Source organism: Apis florea, unplaced genomic scaffold (genome assembly GCF_048593485.1).
Source record: "Apis florea isolate Af1SG1 unplaced genomic scaffold, ASM4859348v1 contig_3203_pilon, whole genome shotgun sequence".
Taxonomy (NCBI): Eukaryota; Metazoa; Arthropoda; class Insecta; order Hymenoptera; family Apidae; genus Apis; species Apis florea.
This window is the reverse complement of record NW_028256723.1, coordinates 2,646,619-2,669,456: the sequence shown is the minus strand read 5'-3', so window position 1 is coordinate 2,669,456 and position 22,838 is coordinate 2,646,619. Positions and strand designations below refer to the sequence as shown.

At 37.8% G+C, this 22,838-nt stretch overlaps 1 long non-coding RNA gene across 1 annotated transcript in view; it reads right to left on the bottom strand.

The window, feature by feature from the left end:
• LOC147657143 (uncharacterized) overlaps positions 1-22,838 on the bottom strand; it is a 183,629-nt gene that overhangs the window by 41,675 nt on the left and 119,116 nt on the right. The window contains exon 3 of the long non-coding RNA XR_015292835.1: positions 22,437-22,479. This is a non-coding gene — a long non-coding RNA (uncharacterized LOC147657143). The remainder of the gene's footprint in view (positions 1-22,436; positions 22,480-22,838) is intronic.

Genomic DNA, 22,838 nt, shown 5'->3' with positions numbered 1-22,838 from the left:
AAAGCCAGAAACCTTCGAACGATGTTTCCATTTCCATCCCGCGTCAGCCATTCCAATCCTTCGACACAACAACAATCCAATAACCACGAAGCGATTAATCCGCTAAAAATAATTATAAAACATTCGTAATCGATCCGAAACCTTAAAACCTTAAATCCTCATCGAATCAAATTTCACGTTAGACGTGAAATAACTGCGTGTTCTACGAAATGTTTTCCAAGTCACTCGCAATCCGTGGCTTCCCTCAGACACCGTCAATCAACCACTCGTCAACTCGGGACAAGGCGCCGCTAAAACGAACCCGCTTAATCGAGGATAGGGGTGGTTGTACTACGCAAAAGGGTAGAATGCGTGTGTTATTCGGTTGGTACGCCACTTTGGTGGAAAACATGGTGGAAAGTTGAGGGGGGGTCACGGGTTAGACGCCAGGGGTGCACGTAAGTTGCTCGTCACTCGGAGGACTCTCTCGGAAAGGCGGCCACAGCGGGAGGAACACGCTCGCCCAATGGCTGTAAAGCACAATATCTGGAGGGGTGGCTCGGCCCATTTAGATATCGATTTGCAATTTCGCCGACAATTACACGAGGCGCAGAATATGTTCGTATAGATTAGATCAGATTAAATGAATATTTACGAGGGGTGGCCCGCATCGCGAGCCCTCGACACTGCGTGCGTGTAATCTCCCTCGCAAACACCCCACCGCCTGATTTTTCGACGAGGGTCGTTCGCCGTCGTTGAACTACCTCTGCTGTTCTTGACCTTGATGGAAATTGAGGTTTTTCTCCTCAAAAGTGTTCGAAGTAGTAGTAGTAAATTCGTTGAACGATTGAGCTGAGGTTGATTTAGGGTACACGTGGAATTTCTTTCATTTTCAGAGACGATCGTTCAAACCTTTCACTCACCTTGTCCTATTTTGTTTTCAGGAGTACGAAATAAGGAGAAGGAAATTTGGATGAAATATCTATAAAGAGTGAATTGTTTATTTCTCTCTTCCCAAGAACGATAAGAATCACGAAACATCTCTTCTTGAAAGTGTTTCATTCATAATTGAATGATTTATCTATGATACGTATAGAATTTCTTTAATTTTCAGAGACGATTGTTCCAAGCCTTATTATCCTGTTTTTTCACACGTGAAGTGAAAAGGAATGAATGATATCAAGCTAATTAATTTTTCCATTTCCTAAGAACTGTAAGAACTACGAAACATCGATACGGTTTCGTCCACACAAACTGTTTTTCATTGATCGTCTCGAGTTGACACCCTCGAAACATGACGGGGCTCTCCCGTTTCACGGCAAGCGGCGCATAAACACGTTTCACGGTTTAATCGTGTCGCATTACGAGCACCCGCAACACTTCATTAAGGCTCTTTTTTTTTTTTCTCCTTCCCCCCTCTTTCTCTCTCTCTCTCTCTCTTTCACCCTATTTGCAACGAGCACGCAATAAAAACGTATTATTTACGGAGGAAGAACGGTCGGGAACGCGAAAATAAACACTCGTTACGCGAGGAGAGCACCACGCGACGTAAATCCCGACGCTCAATTTCATTCAATATTTACATCGTCGAGATGAAACAAAAAACGAAACTCGAAACGGATAGGCGAAATTAAAAAAAAAAAAAAAAAAAAAGAAAAAAGAAAAAAAGAAAGAAAGGAAAGGAAAGGAAAAACAACGCGAGGAGAAAATTCGCGCAAGCGCGATATATATAAAAATACGGGGAAGGAAGAGAAAAAGGGGGGAAAAAAAAAACAAGAGGACGACACGACAATTAATCTCGCAGTGTTACTTTGAGGGGACCCGAGGCGCTCTATCGGTCGCTCTTTCCCGAAAGAGCGCGAAATTAAACTTCCACGGCCGTGAAAAATAACGGCCGCGGGCGCAAAACATTTTTTCCCCGTTCGCCTCGATTTTAAACGGCCGATAAACTGGGATATATTAATATTTTCGTTGTATTTGCGCGAAAACCGGTTATAAATATCGTTTCCGTTGTAATTTAAATATGGTGTATGGTTTCGAGGGGGAGGGGAGGGGTGAAAATTGACGATGAATATGAAATGTACCCCTGGTGGAAAGGCGCGAGTTATGGCCGTGATACCGGTTGAGAAACGAAATTGGTGCTCGACGCGTGCGTGTATTCGTTGTGGCTGGTGTGTTTCGTGGTTCGATAATCTTGGTTCTCAATAATCTTGGGGGAACGAATTTTTAGACTTTTTTTCCTTTTTCAATGAAGAAGAGGGAAAGTATCGATCGAGTTGATTTAATTTTCTTTCAACAGCCTTGCGAGACAAGACGAAGAATTTGCAGTGGAGGATGTTTTATTTTAATCGCAAAGATTAAAGTATTTTGAAAAGCAAGAGCAAGCGTTTTATATATCGCGAATCCTGCGAGAAGATATTAATCTTCGAGTAATCTACTCGAGTAGAACGTATGAAAGTAAACGAAAAAAAAAATAACTAATTTCAAAATGGAATTCAAAAAATCTTTCGTTCCATATCCGTGTAGCATGAATATTGTAGCACAGCATTATCGTACAATAACGTCATACGGGATGGTTATTTAATGGATTAATGCGACGTTTAAAAAATGAATAATTACAGTCGATTTTTCTGAACGCAAAGGGAATTTTCAAAAAAAAAAAAAAGAAAAAAAGAAGGTTCGGAAAATATTACCGAAAGAACTCTCTCTCGTTATATTCATAACTTATGAGTATTGTACCGTTGCAACCGTTTCGAATATTATTCGTCCGTGCATTTTTAACGGATCGAATTTTAACGAACAAAGCATTCGTTAATCATTATCCACTTCTTTCCATAAAATCACGATCGTGAAAAATTTAGCGAAAATTAAACGTACGATCGAAGGAACGAGTCAGAAAATTTTTCACGAATCGATCATCTTCGATCATTTTCCACGTGTTGTTTCGACGCGATACGAAACATTGTTGTTATTCCGTGTTAATCAATCGCCGTTATCGATTCGTCGTAACAACGGGATCGTAAAGAGTTATTTTCGAACAAATACAATCGCCTCGATTTCTCTCCTCCCGGGTCTGCGGAGTTCTATCCGTAATTCGAAACTGTACACCATCGTTGTCAAACGATATTCCCACTCGAATCTCAAACGACAAACGTTGGAATATTGTTTTACGCCAGTTAAATTAATCGACGACCCGTAAATTAATTACAGCTTGGCTAACGGCATGATACTTTGTTAATTAGTTGTCTCCTGTGGAGCAGAAAATACGTCGATTTGTGATGTGGGACAACCATCGTTAACCTTCTTGCGGATATTTCCCTCTAATTTTTCATTATCTCCAAGTACATCTTAAAGTAAAATATTCGATAAAAATTGTTCGAAAGATTTTTAAATATCCTCGAAAGAGAAATCGATCGCGAAATCAGATGCGACACATTTATTTGACGAATAATCTGATCGTTTTTAAGTCTTTAAAAAAAAAAAAATGTAAATGTAATTGATGCAGACAGGTAAAAATTAGAAAAAAAAAAAACGATCAAAGTTACATGGTTACGAGTTGTCGTTAATTTATAGTTCACCCACTGCTTTAGAAGGCAAGGAAATTTCTCTTGAAACGACTAAACAAGCATTGTATCCTTCAGCTGTTGTTCCGATAAATTCAATTACCGTTGGGAAACGCGTTGCTAATTTGAATAAAATAATTTTACACCTCGCTTTCCTTACGGTCGATTAATCATCCGTATCGAGAGTTCAGGTAACTCGAGACAAGAAACAACTCGTTTCTTTTCTCAACTCCTTTAAAACAAATCGCAATGGGAACACGGTCTATCGATCGAGCTCGAGTGATTTTATTCGCGTCTGCTCTTTAGTTATCGGGGCTTGATCAATGAAGTCAGAGACGCGCGACTGAATTGCGAAAACTTTGGACGTAACGACGCAAATCGTGCTAATTTTTCCTTCTATTTTGAAACTGTGATCAATAACACGTTTCTCGCGAAACATTTTAGTCTGATTGAGGAGAAGAAGAAGAAGAAATTGTTCACGGATATTATTCCAGATTTAATTTCATTTTCTTAAGAACATTAAGAAAGAAATTCATCCAAGAAATTCGTGTATGTACAGATATTATTTTATATTTTTTTTTTCATATTTTTAAAAATATTATACTTTCTTCGATCTCTTCCGATTCATAAATAATAAATAATATAATATTTTTCTATATTTTTATATATATATATAATTGATGATTAAATATTATCACTTATGTATTCAAACTTTAATAAAAACGTTAGATTAAAATTATTCGCAGATAAACAGCCAATAATTCTTTTAGCTATTAACAAAAAGTGTAACTTTCTTTCACGAATCGTCAATAAGATGACAACAATATTTTCATTCTGCAATGATTATAAAAAATACTTTCCACCACTTTCGTTTATTTCTCACCACTTAATAACCTATTCTGATCTAAAGAAAAATACCTTCCACTCTCATTCTCTAATTCCCTCGTTTCCAAAATTATAAAACGATCACCATTCACGAATCGTCTCAATCTCCACTTCGAATCCACGGATTTCGCTATATCGTTTTTACATCCAAATTTAACTTAACCTCGAAGGCGAATCGACGAAACACATCTTGTTGAGTCGGTATACGTGACCTCGATCATTTCAGCAAAGACCGATGAAATTAGTTTCCGAGGAAACTCGACTCGACGACACACACTCGTCATCGTTTCCATACCCTTTTCGATGCAAACGAATCCTCGAATGAATCGAGGCGAGTTTTCCACGCGATGAGAGCTTTCGAATATCGTCGCGAGACGTCGTTGCAAATTGTGCAACACGTGGAGTGCCCAACACCCTTCTCTCGTAATAATAATAATACCGGAGATATTTCGGATGTAAATCGTTACCGTTGCGCGCAACACGAGCGCCGTTTCCGGTTGAGACACTTGTACTTTCATTGCTCTTGCGTATTTCCTGTACGATACGTGATGCTCGCCTTTGACGAGTTAAATGCACCGTGTAATTGTTGGTGGAGGGGGGGAGTTGTGATTTTTATGCGATGCTGGACGATGTCGAAATTCGGTTGGATGAATAAATCGTGTAACTGCAGACGGAAATTATGGAAGAGTTATTCTCGTTTCTTTTGGATATATTTTAAAGTTGGTTCAGAGAGAATTTTTTTTTTTTCTTTTTTAGTTTCTTTAGTACCTTTTAACGTAGTTTAGATAATTTTAAACTTGGGTTGTTTGTTGTAATATGCTGAAAACTGAAATTTTGGATTTTATCGTGTCTATTGTTTTTTAATAGATTCTTTTTTCTTTTTTTTTGGAAATACTATTTCAAGAAAATTGTAAATAAAATTGTAATTTGATTCGACTCGAAGTAATGGAAGTCTTTAATAATAATTGTACCTGTAGTGGGGAAATATCTTTATGAAATTCAATTTGTTAAAATGTTATTACTTAAATGAATTATAATTAGAGATTAATAAAAAGAAATTGCTGAGAAATCGTTCCTCGGACGGATCGCTCTGGATGATTGCTTTAATTGAACTATTTGGGTCATCGTGAATTTCTTCCGATTACTGCACTACTGATTGTGAATTCATTTGCAGAACTTATCTTATTCATCGATCAAGCATTCAAAATGAGAAACGAAGCAAATTCATTAATCGAGGATTCCTTAACGCTCTCTATAATTATTTACAAAATTTAGAAATTAAAGAGTAATAGAAAAAGTAAGAAGCGCATAAAACGCCTTCAGAATGTTATATTTTCCCTCCCTCTTAATTTCCAATTTCCAATTTTTATGGAAAAAATTCTTTCTTTTTCTTTTTTTTTTTTTTTAAAAAGAGAATATTTTACTATTATATTTTGCTTTATTCGCGAATAAAATAAATTCCAACCGATAATACCTAATAAGAACACGCGAAAATAAAAGTGGCAAAAATCTGTGAAAATTTGCTGTGAAAATCGATATGGACCATTATATGGACACAAATCCGTGACGTTCACATCCTTACGCTATATCACACATCCCGTCGAGTTAAGCTCAGTTCGAAAAATGTTGGATAACAAAAAAAATGGCGCGAATTTATCCTGTCGAACGTTTACATAGCGTAAACAACGATAATACGATTAGATATGGAAACTATCGGGAACGTTTATTTGATCGGGTCAACCAACAAAAAGTCAAACACGTGACAGCTGTTTAAACACGACACGTTGTTAAACCCTCCCCCCGTAAACGGGAGAAATCTAAGTTTCCCGCTGGTCGGTGAAAACTTGTGAACTGTGTCTACAATCCAATGGCTACCTCGTTATCATTCCCATTATCTTTGACGTGGCGTATCGTTTCGAGCCATTAACACGAAATGTCGCGATATATCTTCTCGATCTTTTATCTCTTTTAATAATGAAAATGAAACGTGCAGGGTGGGGCGCATATATGTATTACAAGCTATTTTTTTCTTACAAATTGCTGTAGATTTCTTTTTTTTTTTTTTTTAAATCGAAGAGCTTACAGGAATCAATTTTTGTAATAAATTTTTGAAGGTGTGTTTTTAAAAAAAAAAGTTTCAAATTATTGGTTCCAATTTAATTTAAAAAAAAAAAAAAGAAAATATATATCGATATCTGCAGTGGTGTATCGATGAAAACATCTCGTGATATTTTATAATGTTCTGTTGATCCGAAAGTTATCATTTCTCTTTTTCTCTTTTTCGTTTCGAAAAAGCAAATAATGACTCGATTTTTTTTAATTGCCGTAGTTGCGTATGCATACGCGTTATTATTAATCCTTTATGGCTATACGTTATGCGCTAAAATTAACATTTTAATTTTTTCCGCCTTCTTTCAATTTTAGATTAAAATTTTTTTCCATATATCGACACACGAAGAGATAAATATGGAAATATAAATGAATTACGAACAGCTTTTCGAGAATAATTTATCAGTATCGTCATTAATATGCTAATTTCTCGTTCCAATTTTATATTAAAATTTTTTTCTCAAAATATCGAAACGAGTCTTCCCGTTCGTATCGGAAATGAAAACGGAAAATATGTTGGCAAAGCCATACATAGATTAGGATTAAAATAAACTCGTTTTTTCTTTTTTTATTTTTTAAATTAATAAAATGATGGAAACGCGGAGTAAAAAATTGCTTATTTTTGCAAATAAACTTTATGATCGAATTAAAATTTCGATCATTAAACATTCCAAAATTCATAATCGGTCCACCAAAAATTCCAAAAGATCCAAAAGATTTCGTTCAATTTATCCTTTAACAACTATTAATTCACTTCCGTTTTTCGGAACGAAAACGAAATTGCAGAGGTCGAGTAAAAACTCCAATCACGGAGGCGGTGGATCGTCCGATTTGCATTCTCCGCTCTCATTTTGTATCCGAAGTGCATCGAATGCAAATTCCATCGCATGCGACACATTCTCTCCCCGCAGATTGGCCATGCAATACGATATCAATAATAAAAAAGGAGACAACATTTTCAACAAGATTCACGGTAAATCAATTGTATATAGATTATCTTCTATTCGAAAAGAAAACAGAGAGAAGTGATCCTTTATATCAACATGGTCCGCGAAATCTCCACGTTTTTCACGATAATGGATCACACGCCCGATCATTTCTCTAATGCATTCGATGCAGCCAATATTTCCAGCCTGCATCGTTGACTTCGATTCGAGAATTTCGAGAAGATTTCGTTCCTTTATTTCAGTTGATACACGAGTAAGAACATCGTTCATCGTTTGATGACCCAATTCGAAATTTGTAATTTTTTATTTCCAAATTTTTGATATTTTGATGTAAGAGTTTTCTTATGGCTAGTCATATTAGTCAAGACACAATTAAAATTGTGATTTTTGAGCTATTCTTATGACAAATTGAGAGATTGGATATCATTCTAAATATCAAACAATTAGATAAAAAGATGCAACTTTTCGAAACTAATTTTTGCAATAAATTAAAAATAAAACTGAGCTTCGTTTCCACGAAACTGTGATTTATCACATCGTGTTAATAGGAAATTATCGAGATAGTTCCCTTGTCCCACAAAAATTATTTGTTTAAATTTTTCACGAATTTTCACGAGAAAATGTAGACGAGTATTTTTTCCCCCTCTTTTCATTATGTACTCTTTTTTTTTTTTTTTCAATCCAGTGTGAGAGGAAAAATAGTTAATCGCCGGTATTTTTAGTATTAATTTTAACGACCATCGAGCATTGCTATGCGCATAATTATTTTTTTCTTCCTCCCGAAAATTTTATCGAAAGTTCGCCAGTTAAAATTGAAACAATGTTTATATACCCACCAGCTTCGAATACCTCGCGAAATTGAAATATCTCGCCCATATGGCTTATTAATTTTAATTGAAATGAATTTTTTTTCTTTTTTTTCTTTTTTTTTTTTTTTTTTACATACACGACTCAACACGATATTTCTGGGCTAGGGATATATATTCAAACGATATTGATTTTGTTTTTTGTTTCTTTCTTTTTTTTTTTTTTGCCCAACGTTTGCGAAAATAAAATTAAAACTTGTCACTGTTTAATGAACTATTAACACAAGTAATTATCTCGTATTACCTCATTCGAGTGTTTTTTTTCGCGCGCGAAATAACAATTTATGATCGGACACGATTTAAATTCATACGATATTTATTCATTTCCTAGCGGGTAGAGCGGAATTAAAACGCGGATGCCTCACTATTAATATCACGATAAATGATACACACGCGTTATTTCATCGTGAAAGTGATTTCTCAATTTACAAGCATCGATACAACCCGCAATTTTTTTTTTTTTTATATCTCACGCGATATTTACATTTTCGCCATTAAACGTAAATAATACAATTAAATACGAGCTGTTACTAATGCCTCGGTTAACATCGACGAGCGTTTCACGATTCGAAAAGGGCCATTCATCGCTAGTTCCAGGCACGTATTGCTCGTATTGGCGGAACACTTATTTTCATTGAGGGCAGAAACCTATCGATCGATAAATATCACGAGTTATGCTGCTCGAAACGATCCACCTTTTTTTCGCGAATATCGTCGATATGTCGGTGCCAGAGAAACGTTTGAACACGATAAATACAGTGTACAGTTATAAAATATGGGGTTATAAGTTATATCGTACGTGTAAAACCACGTTACGCGGAATCGTATGGATCATTCGGTCAAAAAGTTTGCGGAATTTCAAATAGAATGGGGAGGAGGATAATGGAGAAAAAAGAAAAATATCTGTCCCTCTGAAATATCTATGATTTTAATTCTCCGTTTCGATTCGAAATTAAATATGAATACTTTTCTTCCGTCAAATATTTTATTTTTTTTTTTTTTTTTAAAAAGGAAAGAAAATAGATCGATAAACACGCGAAAATATTAAATTTATCCGACATGTCGTACGAAGATAGGTCTATAACATTCGTAACTTTTTTAATAACTGTACTGTAAATTTTCGCAAAGCGCCATTACGTGTTGCCATTTAAATCTCCCGCGATATTTATTTTTCCAAACGGCGAGTGACAAACGCAATCAGGGCATGTCTCCAACAATATATATTCCTGCAATATCAACAAACACTCGATGTTATCTTAACCGAAGTAACGCAATTTACCACACCTATCCAGCAACATCAATTACTAGAACTTCGATCCGCTAAGAATAACAACGCATCTCGACTCTGTCAGGAGCGACTCGCCCCGTTTCATCGATTCTTCTTCTACTTCCTTATACCAAACGAAAGGTGAGGGGGAATAAAGCGAGGGGAATATTGTAAAACAATTTTATAACGTAAACAAGTTTCAATATTTCTGTACCGTCGATAAAGAAAAGAATAAGAACAATAACTTCGTATTGTTCGTAATACGAAGTTTATATTTTTAATTAGGCAGACAACCGATTCTATTTTATTGAAATTCGAAGAGATAGCGATTTCGAATAATTATTTTTGTTAAGTTTCGTAGTTACATAGAAATTTACGCATAATATCCGCAATCTCAAGAGATAAAGTAATATTAAAAGAGTAATATTGGTTAAATTTGTTATAAGAAGTAATAAAGATTACAAGATCAAATGTTTCGAGTTGATTGTTAAAATTTTGCATGGAACACGGAAGAAAAATTGTAAATAAAAGCATTTCTATTATTTTTATTTATTTATTCTCGTGGCCTAAATTCAATTGTGCCCCAGTTCCTCGCGCAACGACGCGCCCGTTATATACATCTTTTTCTTGCGGATGATAGAGCAGCCAAAACGAATTCAACTATAGTGGGGTACTATATTAAATTTTGTCAGACCAATTCGAGGGAATTTGATGTACGGCCACAAAGGATCCGGGTCAGCGAAGTCGGTCGGTTTTCACACAGGCTAGAAAGGCTCGCGAGTACGTCACGTTAACCATATAAAGCCCCCGGACCTATCCCACGTTGTCGATAAATGATCGAGATGAAGCGTGTGTCGATCAAATGTTAATATGAACACGAGATCTAACGAGGTATTCGCTTATTAAATCTTTTAAAGTATTTCAATGAAAATTCACGAGCAATCATCGATCTTATTCATCGTCGTGGCTTGTCCTATTTGTCCTTTGAAATTTTTCGAATCGATCCGTGTCGAAATCTTCCATGATTTATTTTTGAAATTTTGTGCTTTTAAAAATTTTGAGAAAAAAAAATTGGAATCATCGAATATTTTAAAATGCAAACAGATTTATTTAGAAATTTTTGAAAGCAAAAGCATAATTTTCATTATTCGATACTGTTTAACTTGTACAGCGACAAGATTAAACTGAACAAAGCCAGTCATCTTCAGGTATGCAGTCTGTTCCCTGGAATGACCTACCTGGAAATTCCTGGAAGGAATTCGCTCGTAGTAAAAAGGATCAACGAGAAACAGCAAACCCTTGATGCATTCTTTCGCAGATTTTATTTACGTTCCGAATGTCTTTCTTTCTTTTTTTTTTTTTAAAAAAGAAACTGAACGCTTTATTCGAATAACAGCATTAACGCAAATATTAAATCGAAATTCTTAAACACTGCGAAAATTCAATCAAATCCTGGCCAAACTTGGAATGAAAAATAATCAAAGTTAATAAAATATTTCACAAGTCGATATTATACTGAAATCACCAATATTCAAATTACTTCCAATCTACGTCTTTCAAAATCAATTTATCCCTTCGATTTCGATTCCCTCGCTCTCTGACGAGAAGCCAATAGTCATTCAATTATTCACCACTTATCATTCCATTACAACTCACATAATCACAGTTGAGAACTGTTAACCCTTATCTTCGATAATCCCGTATAGGGGTCAGATCTGTTTGACCAGTGCGGTCGAAATATCGGAAACAAGATTAGGCCAGAGATTAGGAAGCGTGTGCATCTTCCTAAAGCGTGAAACAATATGGCACAGGTCGGCGCAAGAACAAGACGTATCCTTCCAATCACGCATACTCTTTATCGAAACGATTTTATTGCTCGTCGCAGAGTTCTGTTTAAGATAAACAGATCTGGAGATCGCGTGCTGAGATCCTGAATAAAGTGGAATCAGTTACAAAATTCGTTTTTAAGTTTGAACGAGGAGACGACACGCGAGGCGTTTATTTCCACACTTCGATACATTGATCCGTTGATATCATGTATTTTGGAATGATTGCACGTGGAAAAAATACACACCTAGTTTCCATGATTTCTAAATATAACATATTACCAAAAAAAAGAAGAAAATCACTCGAACATACATTGACTGATTATCTCAATCAAAAAGATTTGAAGATTGACAAAAAACAGAGGGCAGAGCGTGTGTTTCCACAAAAAGCAACACCGATCTCCCTTCTCTCCTCGCAAATGCGTCATTAATCATTCATTCTTCCTAATGGTCACCTAGCCTAGATTGAACCGACTCGAAGAGAAACACGCGGAGAGGACACCGCGCGCGGACACATCGTGATATATCGATGGCAAAAGTCCCTCCCTCCTTCTTTCTTTTATTCGGTGGAGGTCGTCGAGGATTCTTTCACCGACGAGCACGCAACGTGGCTTTACCTTCGATCGAATTCCACCGCACGGAAACGAAAGAGACGACATCGTGCGACGTTATCGTACGTGGCGGCGAATGGGACCGATAAGGATGATAAACACTCTGGAACCTAATCGATGAGTAGAAATATCGAGCTATATCCTTGCACCACGTCGTGTGGAAGATATGAGAAAACCTGGATAAAGGATAGATATATATATATATATAAAGGGGATGAAGAGGAACCGGAAGGGGGTATCGTTCATCGTTCGCGTGTCAGCGTTTACGTTTATTGGGAGGAGATAGGCTGATGCGTCTGATCGTTAGAGGGAAGGGTAGAGCGTAGGTTTTAAACAGGCGAAAAGGCATGTGTATTGTGTGTCTTGAGAGCTGAGAAGGGAGGTTGGGTATGGAGGGCAGGTTGGGTCAGGAGGGTTGATGGCGAACTTTTTTGTTCCGTTGATAGGGGATGAAAAATGAAGAGTCAGAGAGAGAGAGGGAGAGAGTCGATTAGAAACAAGGATATGAATCGGTCGACCACCCTCGATCGTCAATATTCATAGGACGTAGCCGGGGCGTCGTTACTTAGGCGGATGTGCTATCATAGGAAAGAAAAGCCGACCGCGAAATGAGGGGATGACGCCTCGCCGCTTCCCTTCCCGGACGGATGGCTATTCGTTGGTCGATAAAGCGTTTAACGACGTGGAAATCGAAAGTCTGAAAGATCCGCGGCAATCGATGGGGGGAGAAAATTAAACGGGGAAAGAGGGGATAATTAGATTAGAAAGGTTAGAAAAGAGAGAGAGAGAAAAAATAGAAATGGTATATCCGAGAGGATTGAATGAGAGGGACAATGGATTTTTGGTAATTAAACGAGCTTTTGTTCTCCTCGTTTCTTTGTTTGAGTTGAGGAATATCGAGTTGAAAGAGGGGAAAAAAAAAAAAAAAAAAAAATTGTTCGATAGCGTGACCGTATGGAATTTGATGAAAGTGAAGATCGCGTGTGCTACGTTAATCCTTGAACGAAGAGTGTAATTTTTTTAGGCTAATGATAAAATTAAGATGGAGTCGGAGAAAATAGAATTTTGTAATTAGCTTAACTAGTGGGATCGTAAAAGTAAGAAGGTTGGCAAAGGTCAACCGTAAAATTGAAAAATACGATGGATTATATACCGAATCTAGGAGGAATGGATTCGTTAAATGACAAGTCGGGCGGAAATCCGGTTCAATTAACACTTTCCAATTGGCCGTTCGAACGTGCATTATCGTCGAAATCAACGAATTCGTAGCTTCTCGAGTGCTCGTTCATCCGGATAATTCGCTTCGTTTTGTTTGCACCGACTTACAGATCGGTGAGCTCCATCGGTTACTCCAATTTCGCAACAGCCACTCGTGTCATTGTTCCAAAAGAAACGAGAAAGAAATGTATTCGTGTAAAATTTCAACGAAGTGGGTTTCCCTCTTCGAATTTTTCAGTCAATATCCACGATTATATGGCTTTTCGGGTAACTGTTAAGCGATATTGAAGGCGCGAGAAGAATTTCTACGGGGCGAAACGAAACTCGTTCCTCTTGGTTATATGGTTTCTGTAAACTTAGACAACACGGTGTTGTATTACCAAAAGTACGCTTATTTAAATAATTTAATTAACCGGTCAAGAGGATAGTCGAAGAATCCAAATTTGTAAAGAAGAAAATTAATATCTTAAGGGATTAAAAAGTTGGGCTGCTTCAGTGTTTCAGCCAGAAAAAAGTGTATCAAGAATTTTCTCTAAAAATTCTCTAAAAAAAAATGAAGCATCTCTAAATTATTTATCTAGAATTTTCTAGAATAAATCATCAACGTCGAGAGCAATCTCACGATTAAACGGAGCATAAAATCAATCGATCTTCCGAGGAGGAAGTCGTGTTATAAACAAAATTATTTGAAACGCGATGCGATTCTTCCCGTTTCTCCATCCACCCCGAAATTCGTTTTTCATCGGGGGGACGAGACAAAGGAGGATCTAAAACGATAGAGGAAAATTTCAGCTTTTCGTTCTTATTGTAACGAGAACTTTTCGACGACACCAACTGGAGACGGCGTTGGACTCCTTCTCCGGTGTTGTAAAGTTGGCCAGTTTTTGTCGGGTGGAAACGTTTCGCGTTGAAACTTACGGAAGCCAAGTCGGGGGATGCCTGTGATGAATTATTGTACATTAACGGTGAACGTCGCTTTGTCCCGGGTTATACGTATACACCCGTTGTACAAAGTTAAAGACTCCGGGGGAATTTTGTGTTCCACGGGGGATGGAATTGTTGCTGTTGAAAAATAACAGGTCGCGAAAATATGAATGGCCGGCCGAGGTGAATAACCGAAATTTACAATTTTCCTGCCTATTCTATATATTTCCTTCCCTATCCTCGAAAAATTCCAACTCGATTCATCGAGGTAATTCGATCCTATTTTCTCTTTCGATCGAGTCCAACAACGAAAGAAAGAAGAATCAGAAAGAGATTAATCCGCGCTCTTTGAGAAATTTATTAGCAAGAGAAGGAAATTTTTCGAAGCGGTATTAATTCGTTTTAACCTAGAAAGGCGAAAAAAATTGTCACCGACCGAAAGAAATTTTTTCTTTTTTTTTTCCCCCAAGCTAAATTAATATCAATTCCGACCGAAAGAAATTTTCAAAGCAAAATTAATTCCATCCCCTTCCCGTGGAAGGGAAAAAATCGTAGGGAATCGAGTCCGTGAGTAATACGATCCGCGTATAAAATCCGTGCCAATTTCCAACCGGATTTCCTAGCGGGGCTGTACGCCACTGTGAATGGGTGAACGCGCGTTGATTGCATACCTTATAAACCACGGGAAAGGATAGATGGCTCGCGCAGGAGGCTTCGTACACGCACTTTGTATCCTCCTCGAGTGAGAGATGTACCACCCCTAGGTAAATAATCAACTATGCTCAGAGGAGATTTCTCAACGGGTCTCTTCTTACTTGGCCGTAAGTAAATCGAGCGAGTGAATCGTTCTTTTCGCGTATCACGTATCACCTCGATCCAGGAACAGAGGAGGGAGGGGCGGTTTCGCGCTAATAATCGAATATTCATGGGACGGGATGGAAGTAAATGAGTTGGGCAAGTTCTGCCCAAGGTTTCTTATTCGAATATACGTGGGGATGGCGGTGATACCGGTATTACGTGTTGATGAATATTGATAGGATGGGTTATGGATGCTTACTTAACGCTGATTACGGGTAACGAATATTCTCGGATAAGAAATAGGGCGTAATGTATCAATAGGAAGATAGTAACGTCGTTCGTCTTTGTAACGAGTTTATTATCCGTGATGGTGATCGAGATGTCAACCGAGGACTTTGTGCAATGTATTATATTCAATATTCCAACACCGATAGTTTTATTATTCAACTGTACGAATACCTTATCGACAATGTACTCGAGAATAACAATGACAATGACGAGCATCAGAAAACGCTGAGAATTCTCGTGAAAGATCAAGTATTAAGATGAGAATGTAGGAAAAATAATAGGAAAAATTGAATTGTTCGAATTTTGTCTCTCTTAGAGGGTAGGGTAAGGTTAGGTTGATCGGTGTGAGAGTAGCAACAGTGGTCGATAGACATTGAGGCGTCTGAAATTGTAGGTATATGTAACGTACAGTCATCAAACGTTTGAGGATTTAGTGGCGTCAGAGGGGTTATCCTTGTAATCACGGACACATCGGAATACCCGTCGGTGTGGTGAACGGCTACGTCACAGTCATCAAACGTCTTTGAATTTGATAGCGTTGGGAATGTTACATCTGTATGCAAACAATGCATTAATCGATACAACACCGGGGTGTGCAGCGTGCGTATATATATGTATGGATTTAGTGTGGATTTACCACTCGTAATCGGCGGATTTGGTGGTATCAGGAGTGGCACGACCGTAGATCGTAACGGAACGTCTTTGATTTCAATGACATTAGAAGTACCGAATCTATAGTGGATCACGATGGAAACGAATGCGATTCCCAGCTTTGCAAATGTTCCCTCGATTACGATTAATAATCATTGATTATCGATAAGTTAATGCATTTCCATTTTATTTGTATGCAAATCAATGCACTATGGGATCACGTTTAACCCTTTGCGAACCAACGTAGCATTCAACAACTACGAATAATACGATCGAATAATGTCAGATTAAAGTTAAATTACAAGTACAACGTTCACTAATAATCACTTCCAATAATTTTTTTCATTCTCAATATTTGTAACTTATAATTTTATCTTATACAGAGCATATTTTTAACCCATCAGAGAACGCGAAGAGAGCGAAAGCAATCTTGGAAGAAATCACTTGGTAAAAATCTAATTTTTAAATTGAAAGATAATTTAACACATTTAATTTCCTTTACTAAACCGGTTAACAAAAAAGATTAATAAAGAAATATCCAATTTATCCAATTAATTACCATTTAATGTCATTTTTGCTCTTCATGCTCGCTATGAACGATAAATTCTCTCAATAACGAAATTGCCGGCAACGTAATTACCGGCCACGATTATCCACTTCCTAAACGTATACGCACGCATGACCGAGAAAGGAATCACGGTTAATTGGAGCCGCACGAAAGGGAAACGGCGTTCCCCGGAAACGAGCGATAAGAAACCCGTTCCTCCACCTTTGATCCCGCCGAATTAATCGTCAAAGAGTTCATTTCTTCCCTCGACTCGAACTCGGATCTATCGCGCTTCCTTAATTGTATCGATGGGGGTCGGTGAAAAAAAAAAAAAGAAGAAGAAGAAAAGGAGAAGAGGAGAGGAACACGACTCGAGGAGAGCCACACCAAGGGCTTTTTATTTTCTCCTCCGGATCTTCTGGAGCTTCATTTTCAACTGGATCACGCGCTCGCCTCGAGAAGACTCGAGAAGGGTCGTAAAATTTTCCGCGGAACCCCTGGCAAGATTAAAACGCATTTTAATCCGAAACTAATCCAATACGCGAGATCGAATTAAAATTATTCGCCGTTGGATTATCGTTTACAGCCCCGTGGAGACTTTCCACGCCTTTCTCTCTCTCTCTCCGTTGCGGCGATGTTTCGCGAATAATTGGAACTTATTCTCTTGTGACGCAGTCATTTTACGATTAAAGGTGATGCGTTTATTTTGCGTTTTCGAAGCTCGATGGCGCGATTCCATTTCGTCGTTAAGATTTAATTTCCACGTTTTGATTACGAATTCAATTATTACGTTATCGCGCGTAATTATTCATCTTTTTGAAAAATATTGTAATAATTTGAAAAATATATATGTTTTTTTGTAATTGATTTTTCATAGATTGAACAAGAAGGACAATTTTTAATCTATAACGTGGTTTAAGAACGTGGTTTGAAAAGTTGATTAAAATTTCAAAGTAACAATTATTTTAATTATTTTACCTGTGTTCCTTCGAGGCAAATACGAAACTGTATGTTTAAATAAGTTTGCATTAACAGCTATTCGTTCAAGAATTAAAATTTCATGAAATTTCAAATAATAATTCTAAGAGATATATTGTGAGATAGAATTTTTTAAATTTAATAATTAAACGAATTTTTTATCGATATTTTATAATGTCGATAACAATCTTCTGGAATCTTTGCAATATAAATATGTTCCGTTATTGTCGAGAAAATATTTATTGCGAGCAGAATTTTATCACCGTACCCACTATTAATAAGAAAACTCGCCGTTCAATTATCGTTTAAGAAGGTGTTTCCAGGTGTAAAAATGCTTAAACGTGTTCAAAGACCGCGAGAATTTCTCGGACGAGCCCGTTTCCGGCTAGGTACTCGCCGGGTCTTCCGTGCGAGCAGAAGTTAATCTAAAAAGCGAAGAAGTAGACGTTGCGCAGCGCGATCCACGTTGCCGTGTTTCCTTCTGGAGACACGAGAGCGAGGGCTTTAAAAACGGCAGCCAAACACTCGTACATCTTGGCCAGGCAGACGGTTAAAAATATTGCGGGCATCAAGTAAAAGTACAAGCATCTTACACGCCATGATGATTACACGGGCTTATTGACAGCGCAATGCTCCGTTCCACAAAGGGAGCGTGTCTACCATCCTCCCTTTAATGCGTTTTGGTGCACGAAATTAGGTTTCGTGCACGTTTCTATACCTTCTTCCATGTTAAATTATCAATGGTAATTTAACAATGACAATTTGCCAGCCGAGCGTAACAAAAGTTCGTACTTTTCGTAACAAACAAAAGGACGAATGTGAGGGATTAAAATTGCAAGCTTCTTCTTTTAATAACATTACGATTCGAAACTGTTACATCGAATTGAAGAATCGTGCTATTCATCAACGATTGTATTACGTACGATAACTACCAACTCGAAAATCTATAAATCTCACTTCGAATCGAAAATGGAAATTTCCGATTCTCAGAATCCTCCAGTATAATATAACTCGTAACTTTTTTCAAATTTCGCTCGGAATACGAACTTGTATAGCTCCAGCAATTCACTCTAATTACCTTCCAGTATTATATACAACAATTCTCCTAAGTTATAGCGTCTAATTGCGCCACTTCTCCACGGACGAACGAAGGAAAGCAGAAGAAGAAAGCAAGAAGTTATAAAAAAAAAAAAGAAGAAGAAGAAGAAGAAAGAAATATAGGAACGAGATTCCTCGTAAGAAGAATTAAACAGTTATTTTGCGTGGTATCGTGACCGGGGCAATTTGCATCGTAATGAAAGTCAATTACACACACCGTTCCATAAATCTCGAACGCGTACACGCCACCCGGTTTCTGCATCACGGCTGCCTACTTCCACTTTCGATAGAGATTCACGGGTCCGTCGCGCTGGTACCGCGCCACTTCCGCTCCAATTGGCGCGCGCGTACGCGACACGCACGTTCGACTTCGAGATTTATTTCCATAAACGGTGTCGAACCGCTCGATCGATCCGTCGAGCTCTCGCTTTCCTCTTCCAATTTTTCGCGGTTCGAACAAGTTTACAAAAGGGGGACAAAGTTTCCTAATCCGCGTGATTCCGCGAGAAAACTTGAAAACTTGTTTCCTCCCCTCCCCTCTGTTGCCTAAACGATTACCTTGCGTTTGTCGCCCTCGATTACGATAAATTCACTCGAAGGGGAAGAAAAATGAGACGGCGATTTAACCTCGAATCGATTGATTTATCCGAACGGGAGAAGGAATTACCTTCAACGATGCGTTTAAATTTAACGATAATATATTTCTGAAACGTGTTACATACTACGTAACGAGAGAAAATTATAGATATATTCGTAAAATTTTTATAGAAGTTCGTTCCGATTGTACGATCAGGACGAAAGGAGTTGAAATGAAATATCATAAAAGGAGGTCAAACGTGAAGTCTCTTAATTATTGATTTATCAAGCAAGAACTTCTCTTGAAGAAAATTATATCCAGCTATTCAATCCTTCTTTAATTAATAATAACCTAATATAACTAGAATCAGTTCAAAGTTCGAGATGATACAAAAATCTCTTCTCGAATTTCCTATCCTACTATCTAAAAAAAAAAAAAAAAAAAAAAAGAAAAAGGAAGGGAAATCGAAAGTTTCGGTAACATTCGCGACGAAACGTAAGGAAATCGAGTCAATTCTCCCATTCTCGATTATTTCTGTTCGAAAGAGGTAAGAATTTTCACCAACTTGAACTAATTTCACGATTACTTTAAGCAAGCCTTAAAGTGAAAAAGATCAACGTTGAAAATACCTCGATCCCTGTAATAATTTACTAAAATCGTGTTACGTCTATATATATCCGATAACCTTATCCCTTCGCGATTCAATAATTCCCTCCCCCAAAATACACTCTTCTCCCCGGCCTAGTGTTCGCTAAATTCGGAAAATAAATCGGCTATTTTTGTTCCGGGAGGCGCACACCGGGGACTGGGGGCAGGCTTAAGGGGATTACTCGGGTCTCGAAGTAATCCAAAATAAAAGGAAGGAAGCGAGGAGCCGACGAGGCAAAATAGGGGGAGGCCGGCGATTAAATGCTTCAAGACGTTACATCACTTTTTTCCCCCCAACTTTCAACAAGGATGAAATTAACCTTGCCCGGGATATGGCCAGCCTCCAACTTTTTCTTTCGATTCATTAAAACTTCCGAGGTTGGCCACGTTGTATGATAACACCGTGAAACGACTGACTATTCTTCCCACTGGAGGGGAAAGATTGGAAAACGAGACGAGTCCCTCTCTCTCTCTTTCTCTTTCGCCCTCTATCTGTGTACACACACACATTGTGTACACAGGAAAGGTGTATGCGCGTGAATGTTTTTTTTTCTTTTTTTCCTGTTTGCACTCTCAGATCTTCTCAGCGTCTCTCGAGAGCCAAATTCACGAAACAGGGTAGATGTAGCTCTCGGTTTCACCTCTTCGATACTTTTTTTCCAACGGGCAAGCGAGGGCGATTTAATAAAGGGAGCGGAAACATCGCAGTTCTTGTAAACTGGAACGGATTGAAGCTCGAGTGGCTTATTTCTCCGGCCAGCTAGACAGACAGACAGGTTTTATTCGAGATTTTCTCCTTTGCGTGGCTGCATTCCGCCGAGGACAAGATACAAACGAGGCAATTAGCCTCGTGGGATGGTACACAATATCTTGACGGATTTTTGTGAAGAATGGGGGATGGGATGGCACGCGTCGAGGATCTTATCGCGAGGAAATTGTTTTCATATTCGCTTGGATTCGAGTCGTGTTTTCGAGGGAAGATATTTCCGTGGCACGTTGTAATTCGCGTATAAATATGCGAATGTATTTGATTCACGGGCGTGGAAATAATTGATTGAATATATTTCACGAACGAAGGACAACACGTGGAACGATAGAGACGTGGATGTAAGTACGCTTTCCGAGAATTTGATGCAGAATTACGTGCCGATATTATTTATTACGTTTGCTGATTTGATTATTCGCCGTAAAACGATTCTGTTGTTCTAATTAGCATAATGACCGGTTACACTAAGCTGATTTAATGGAATGGGATATCATTGTTGTTGTATACACCCGATAATAATTTACTGGACTCGTACGATCGTATCGTTCGAATAATTACGATCGAAGCGAAAAATATCGCGCGAACAACATTCAATTGCACTACTAATTCTTAAGCGAGTAATAATTAGAAAACGTACGTTATATAATAATACGTTAAGACTGCGAATCGAAATAGTGTATTTCACCGATAAAAAAGGTGAATGAATATATTAAAAAAAAAAGAAAAAAGAAAAAGAAAATAATCCAAGGAGAATCGATATAAAAACCAAATTCCAGCTCGCCAACAATGGACACCATTCAACAAATATCTGTCGTCCGGCGAGGGAACATACGAAACGCTCGCTTCTATCGCGACAGAATGCAACAAAGGTATTCACAGCGAATGACCGAGCAATCTGAATGGGTTCGTTGCCGGTTAGCCGAATGGCCGTACAAGCAACGTGGCGCCGACATTTTTACCGAACAATTAGACGAGAGTACGCGAAGAGAGGCAACGCGCATTTAGGACGAGGCCTTCGAATCGGGTCTGCGAGGGTTTCCCTCGTGAAAACGGCTTCCTCGTGCAACCGATGTTTTTTTTTCTTCTTTGTCTTTTCTTTTCTCTCTCTCTCTCTCTCTCTTTTTTTTAAATTCTACTCTTGCCTCGGCGAAAACTTATGCTTTTATTTTTCATGATACAACAAAAGCAAGATCCTAGCTAATGGTAAAACTTCAAAGAAACACAGAGCTGGTTGGAAAGAGCGGGAGAGAGAGAGAGGGTGAAGTTGGTTTTTTGGTTTCCGCCAGTTATGGTCCATTAAAAATTAATAAATTTAAACCAACCGACCTCGACTCCGAGTGAGGAAATTCGCTTCAACTACAATTAACGAGCCAAATAAAAAGCTCTTTCGAATCAGAGATTTTCATTTCAATCTCGTTTCCCCTTATTTTCACTTTTCTTTCCTTCTTTCTTTCTTTCTCGTCTCTCTCTCCTTTTCTTTTGGTTATATTTTATCCGTTCTTCCCTATTTTCTTTGTTCGCATCGCGCAAATGGCAAAGTTACTTCAACTCGTGGCGCACAGTGATATTTTGATTTCTGATATTTTCTTTCTTTTTTTCTCTCTCTTTTGAATGATTAACGTTGCTACCGGGCGGAACCATGATGAAAAATTCGTTTCCTCGTTTCCGTATATGATAAGTTAGCTCGAGTTTTGAACTCGGTGGAAAAAATTCATTTTCGACGAAATATGAGAGACGACGAATTACACGCGGAGAACGATCGTCTTTGTTTTAAAATGGGCGAGGACAGTACGTCTAAATCGAGTCACGTTTCTTCAAAAGCGCTGTCATTAGGCTACGTAAGCACATCAGAGGCACACACGTACCCGTTAATGATCTACCTCGTCTTACCTCAAGAATCTCGGTCTTCTTGTTTCCCCTGTGTGATGGAAATCTGAAATAAAAAGATGCCTGGTTTTTAAAAACGGCTCGAGGAAAAAGTGCGCGGAGCAACAATTAACTCTTCGATAAATGAAAACTTTCTACGATTTTCGATTTGAAAATTCTTAAAAGATTATTCCATTCGTTTTATTATTATTCATTGATTAATCTTCGTGCGAGCCATTATGAATTCGATTAATATTAACGAGATATAAATATCACGATAACCTCTACAACTAGTAATCATATAATTCTATACCATGCGTAATACCGCATATATATATATTAATCTAGGATCGATTCTAGAAACGAAAACAAACATAATTTTCCTTCTTTTCTTTTTCCTTTTTAAAGTGCACCAGATAATTAGAA